We start from the raw sequence: 7,558 nt of genomic DNA on the forward strand, positions 1-7,558 counted from the left end.
AACCATCCTTAGGTTAGTTAGGTTTAAGTAGTTCTAAGTTGTAGGGGACTGATGACCGCAGAAGTTAAGTCCCATAGTGCTCAGAGCCATTTTTGAACGCATTGCTTCTCCTTACACGAGGCATCACAACAACGTTTCACCAGGCAACGCCGGTCAACTGCTCTTTGTGTATGAGAAATCGGTTGGTAACTTTCCTCATGTCAGCACGTTGTAGGTGTCGCCATCGGCGGCAGCCTTGTGTGAATGCTCTGAAAAGTTAATCATTTGCATATCACAGCATCTTCTTCCTGTCGGTTAAATTTCGCGTCTGTAGCACGTTATCTTCGTGGTGTAGCAATTTTAATTCCCAGTAGTGTAATTATAGCCAGTGACATTAACATAAATTATCAATACAATAATATTTCCTGTGTGACATTTAAGCGGACACGTATTCTTCAAACAAAAAGCTCCTACCGATCATAGAGCGAGGTGGCGCATTCGAGAGGACGACGGTTCAATCCCGCGTCTGGTCATTCTGAATTAGTATTTCCGCGATTACACTAAATCGCTCCAGGCAAATGCCGGGATGTTTCCTTTTAAGGGGCACCGTCGACTTCCTTTCCCGTCCTTGCCTAATCTGATGAGACCGATGATCTCGCTGTTTGGTCTCTTTCCCCAAACAACCCAACCCAACAAACTCCTACCCACCGTTTGAACAGCAGTCACACTTTCGTAAATATATTTGCAACAAAATATCCAAAGAGAGTAATTATTACCTGTGGGTACCTACATGTGGTATGTCCGTGCATGAAAATTTCTATAATGTACTCGCTATAAAGCCCCCAAAACAAACCGCAACTGACTACATACCGGAACTTCAAACGCATTTATTTATCTAAATTTGCAACTGAGGTGCAAGAAATAATTTTCGGGAGGTCTGCTATTCCCATCTCTGACATGAACTAAAAGCTTCATGGGCTTGCTAGCAGTCTTACTCAACTATACGACTAATATGCTCCCCCTAAACATCGGAAATGTAAGAAGGTTCAGAATGGTTCAAATGGCTCTGAGCACTATGGGACTTAACTTCTGAGGTCATCAGTCCCTTACAACTTAGAACTACTTAAACCTAACTAACCTAAGGACATCACACACATCCATGCCCGATGCAGGATTCGAACCTGCGACCGTAGCGGTCGCGCGGTTCCAGACTGAAGGGCCTAGAACCGCTCGGCCACTGCGGCCGGCAAAAGTAAGGAGGAAACATGCAACTTGGCTAACTAAATAATTGAAACAGTTCATAAATCTTCACATCGCTCATAAAATCTACGCCCCACGCCTGAAAATGATATTGTCTACAAGCAGAAGCCGAAAAGAGTCACTGTAGTGGTGAGAAATGCGAAACTAAGGCATGCCCGTACATTAAACAACAGAACTAGACAAGCTGTCCTATGGAGAAACGTGCGTGGTCTTGGTACAGGCAAATTAAGAGTTGCACCTGATTCCGTTGTTCCAGACAAAAAATTGAACAAATATTTCGCAATTCCTACAACCAAAATTGAACCACAAACGAAACAGAAGCACTGATTGCACCATGGGGTCAAACGAGTGTGTCCACGATGGTTTCTATCAAGAACATTTTTCTTGCAATAGTGTAAAAGATACCCCCTTCGTGCCTATCATAGCAGTATCTACCGGACATGAAGGCATCACAATCCAAATGATGAAGCTTATTATTCATTCAGTACTGCCCACTATAATAGATGTCTTCAAAAAACCCTTAACCAAAGGTGTTTTCAGTCACCCCTCGAAATAGGGACTAGCTAAGCCACGACCTAAAAAGGGCGTCTCCACGGCACCATCTTATTACCGACATAATTGCATTCTTCCTGTACTGTCCAAGGCCGTAGAATATATACTCCACGACCAGCTAACAAACAGCCTAATTGCAATCAACCTACTACACGAATACCAATCAGGTCTCCGTAAACATCGCAACACAACATCTGCCTTAATAAAAGTGACACGTGACCTGAAGCTTGCCATGGATGCACAAGAGGGAGCTATCATGCTCTTCGTAAATGTCAGCAAAGTCTTTGACAAACCCGACGCCGACATTTTATTTATCAAACTTGGCACCCTAAATTTCTCGCCAAGTGCAGTGCAACGGTTTTTCTCATACGTGACGTCTCGCCAGCAGTGCTTTATGTCTGGCACCGTAAAGTCGCGATGTATCCCGGTCCTACCAGGCGTACCCCAAGGTTCCATATTAGGTCTTACGCTTTTTTCATTGTACATAAATTACTCGGCATCAGTTTTGATGATGATGATGTTTGGTTTGTGGGGCGCTCAACAGCGTGGTTATCAGCGCCCGTACAATTACCCAATCTTTGCTCAGTCCAATTGCGCCACTTGCCTGGATGATGATGAAATGATGAGGACAACACAAACACCCAGTCATCTCGAGGCAGGTGAAAATCCCTGACCCCGCCGGGAATCGAACCCGGGACCCCGTGCTCGGGAAGCGAGAACGCTACCGCGAGACCACGAGCGGCGGACGGCATCAGTTTTGTCCTACTGCAAGTACCACAGGTACGCTGATAACCTCCAGCTCTATCTGAATGCAAAACGAATAAACCTGAAGACAACTACCCAGAATCTAAGTACTGATGTGTGTGCACTATCAAAATGGGCACAGCATATAGTTTTAAAATTCAACCCATCCAAAACCCTAGCACTACTGGTTGATCATTGTAGGGTCATTAACACGAAGTATCGGGGATCCCTACCATCTTTAACCCTAACGAGGACAAACATGTACTCCACTCCTTCAGTAGAAAGTCTAGGAGTAATAGGAAATGAAAATCTAAATTGGACTGAGCATCTTACTAAAGAGTGCAGAAAGGCATCAGTATATCTCCAAGCCCTAAAAAAATATGAAAACTGTTCTCTCTTGAACTGAAGAACAAACTTGTACAAACGCTTATACTACCTGTTATTGACTACAGGGATGTTATCCTGCAAGCCATCTCTCAGGAAAGATCTCGGCACCTACAACTTATTATGAATGCCTGTGTTCGTTGTAACTGCAGTAGTAGAAGAACTTCCAGTATTAAGTTTATTAATTCATAGTCATTAGTAGCTACTCATAGTGCCACATCAGGTATTCTAATTATTTTAATACTATTAATCATGTTTACACTGTTATTTACTAGGAAACTATGATGTAAAAAGGTAATGTATTTGTGAGACCCTGACCTAAAGTAAAAAGGGGCCTGATGACACGTATACCAGATTAAATAGATAAACAAATAAATAAATGAAGAAAAATATAATCTGTTGTAGGCAACTGGATGAAACATACTCGCTATATTATTTGTAGCTCTAATTGCAGCAGTTGGCAGATGTACTCGATAAAGTAATATGAGAATTTGGACATCAGTTTAACTAGTACATCTAATGCGTGAAACTGAAATGCAGTCTCAAAAGTAAAGGTTATGGACGTAATCCCTAACACATTACGTAATAAATTCAATATAGGATGACGACAGATATAATTCTTATAACAGACTTCCATACCTTTGAGATTTCACAAAAAATATGTCTGTAACAAGTTAGTGAAAGAAAATACTCAGAATAAACTGATTTGTTTGTTTTTTAAATCTTCTGCGATGGTAATTACGTGTACTGCAGATGTTGTGTAACTAAGGCGCTTCATTATTCTATTATCAATTTATGGTTGTCATTCACCTGCAGTCCCAAAATATATTTGCTTACTTATTATTATCATTTTTCAGCTGGGTGAGTTCTGTGTAAAGTAGTGAATTCTCTGTACTGACTCCTGTCAAAATGTAATGATAATCTCTTTTTCTTGTTATCGTCACATGACATGAAATACAATTTGTGCTGTATAATATATTTAGAAGTGGTTCACAGCTGATTCTTCGAGTTAAGCATCAACGCCCGTCCTTGTTAGGAGGATGGTTCAATAAGTACGCCAGCAAGTCGTGTGACAGTTCTATAATTATCCCTTGTAATTAAATTCCATGTCTAGACAGAAGAGAAGATCAAAGCTTTCAAACGACCCCGGTAGTTGAAGGTAGCTGTATATTTTCGCTTCGGAATACTGTTTCATGATGGAGGCGCTGACGGATACAGCCAGTGACTGAAACGCGAGGTGCAATACGGACTCAGCTTTCAAAGACAGCGATCCCAGCCGTAATTCATTGAGCAGTTTATGAGCGAGTGTAATCTCAGGGGAAAATCGCGCGGTTTCGAACCTATTCAGGAAAGATGTGGTTTTGACGCCAGAATTTCTTAAAGGGAAAAAAGATGTGGGAAACGAACAAAGTTCATAGCGGCTAAGTGCTTCCACGCCAGACAGAAACGTGTGAAATGTCGAATGATTAATTCAGGCCGATCACAGCATGCGTTTGAGGCAGATAGCACACGAACACAACATCTCCATTAGCAGTTTATTGGATATGCGGTAATAGGTAGAGGGTGTTCCACCCCTGCAGCAGTTCGTCACCGGGGACAGAAACTGAGTGCATCATGTGACATTCCAGGTGAAGAAAGCATCAATTCCTTGGAGACACCCGTCACTTCCCCCCTGCTACCCCCCCTCAAAAAAATTTCAAGTCCCTTGGAACACTCAGAGAGTGTTGATATTTGATTTTCTCACCCGTGGAGAAAATGCCGCCCATTATTTTGTCTCCCTGCAGCGTTTGCAGAATGAGATTAGGAGGAAACGAACGGGATTGATTTAGACCACATGCGGCCTCCATTACTCCTGATTTTATCCGGCATTTCTAATAGGCTTGAAAGCCGTCTATTAGAAACGTCATTCGCACTATGTACCTGTACGCGAGCTGCGAGTCACTCATGTAACTTATGAACTATACAGGGTAAGTCACCTAACATTACCGCTGGATATATTTCGTAAACCACATCAAATACTGACGAATCGATTCCACACACCGAACGTGAGGAGAGGGGCTAGTGTAATTGGTTAATACAAACCATAAAAAAATGCACGGAAGTATGTTTTTTAACACAAAACTACGTTTTTTTTAAATGGAACCCCGTTAGTTTTGTTAGCACATCTGAACATATAAACAAATACGTAATCAGTGCCGTTTGTTGCATTGTAAAATGTTAATTACAACCGGAGATATTGTAACCTAAAGTTGACGCTTGAGTACCACTCCTCCGCTGTTCGATCGTGTGTATCGGAGAGCACCGAATTACGTAGGGATCCAAAGGGAACGGTGATGGACCTTAGGTACAGAAGAGACTGGAACAGCACATTACGTCCACATGCTAACACCTTTTTATTGGTCTTTTTCACTGACGCACATGTACATTACCATCAGGGGTGAGGTACACATTCGACGGGCGTTTCATAGGACGTGGAGGACGCATAAATTGGCCAGCCCGTTCTCCTGATCTTACACCTCTGGACTTTTTTCTGTGGGGTACGTTAAAGGAGAATGTGTAGCGTGATGTGCCTACAACCCCAGAGGATATGAAACAACGTATTGTGGCAGCCTGCGGCGAAATTACACCAGATGTACTGCGGCGTGTGCGACATTCATTACGCCAGAGATTGCAATTGTGTGCAGGAAATGATGGCCACCACACTGAAGATCTATTGGCCTGACATGTCGGGACACACTCTATTCCACTCCGTAATTGAAAACGGAAACCACGTGTGTACGTGTACCTCACCCCTCATGGTAATGTACATGTGCGTCAGTGAAAAAGACCAATAAAAAGATGTTAGCATGTTGACGTAATGTGCTGTTCCAGTCTCTTCTGTACCTAAGGTCCATCACCGTTCCCTTTGGATCCCTACGTAATTCGGTGCTCTCCGACACACACGATCGAACAGCGGAGGAGTGGCACTCAAGCGTCAACTTTAGGTTACAATATTTCCGGATGTAATTAACATTTTACAATGCAACAAACGGCACTGATTACGTATTTGTTTATATATTCAGATGTGCTAACAAAACTAACGGGGTTCCATTTAAAAAAACGTAGGTTTGTGTTAAAAAAATACTTCCGTGCATTTTTTTATGGTTTGTATTAACCAGTTACACTAGCCCCTCTCCTCACGTTCGGTCTGTGGAATCGATTCGTCAGTATTTGATGTGGTTTATGAAATATATCCAGCGGTAACGTTAGGTGACTCACCCTGTATGCTGGAGAAGTCGTTTCTTTCTTTCCACAGTAAGGAAAAAAAGGCACGCAACCTGTATTTCTGGCGTGCAGCCTTGTCAGACAATCGGGTTGCTTGTGGCACAGGACCATGTGAAGGCTCTCTTCCTGTGTCGCCGCCTGAAGCTGTTAACATCGTTCTACCTGCTGACTTTATGATGTTCATATATTTCGTCTCGTGCGTTACCGAGGTGGGCATTTCCAAGTTGCATCGTTCAGGTGAGACCGACACTTGCAGCCGTTGCAATGGTGTAATGCTCTCTTAGAAGTTTTTCAGGATTGCAAATGTGTATTCATTCGTGTGTATTCCTGTATTCGATTCGCGTCTTTCTCTGACTTTGCGAGGATTAGTATCTATTTTTCCTTGAGTCATTTACATAAATAAATCGTTCTTCACTTTACTCTCCTTCTCATTAAATAGTATTATGAATCTCTGAAAGCATTTGGGATTAATTTTTTGCTGTTGTGAATATGTGGTACGGTATATTCGCGTGATCCCTTGTGGGACTTTAGCACACTGGATTCGCATTCGGGAGGACGACGGTTCAATCCCGTGTCCGGCCATCCCGATTTGGGTTTTCCGTGATTTCCCTAAATCACTCCAGGCAAATGCCGGGATGGTTCCTTTGAAAGGGACGGCCGATTTCCTTCTCCGTCCTTCCCTAATCCGACGAGACCGATGACCTCGCTGTCTGGTCTCTTCCCCCAAAAAATCCAATCCAATCCTTGGAGGACAGTCGTGTCTAATGTTCGTGACCTTTCATGCCTATTTATTGAATAATGAGTGAAATTAATTTCAAATCACTCAGAAGTGGTTTTCCTCCTGAAGTCCTCTCTCAGTCTCGCTATATTTTATGTTCGCCTTAGTAGGCGCTCATCTAGCCGTTGTTGACGTTAGTAGCCGACGCGTGCCCTGCTTATCGCAAAAGATCTGCCTTCAGCAGAATCAATCTTACTATAAGCTGCCTTCGGCAGACCAAATATTTTCTCCGTTAGATGCAGTTTTCCGCGTAACAAGGTAGGTCTTAGTTCCAGAAAATATCAAGATACGTGCTGCAGTCCTGAATACATCGGTATTTTGCATTTTTTGTGGCTCATGGTCGTTGTCGCTAGGTGTCAGGCCACGCAGGGGGCAGTCGCATCTGTTTTGCATACATTTTTTCTACAAGAGACACATGCGATCTATAGTAATAAAATAAATTAGGTTAATACCAGAAGCCACTGAGACTAGGCTAAGCGCCTATATGATATTTTCCTTTCTGATTTGGTCGCGCTGTCGCATTTAGCGAATATTCTGTTCTTCACTGAAATCTGCTACATAAAGGGTCTTTAACACTCCCGAGAAGTACAATTTAGC

This window comes from Schistocerca cancellata, chromosome 1 (assembly GCF_023864275.1).
Source record: "Schistocerca cancellata isolate TAMUIC-IGC-003103 chromosome 1, iqSchCanc2.1, whole genome shotgun sequence".
NCBI classification, from domain to species: Eukaryota; Metazoa; Arthropoda; class Insecta; order Orthoptera; family Acrididae; genus Schistocerca; species Schistocerca cancellata.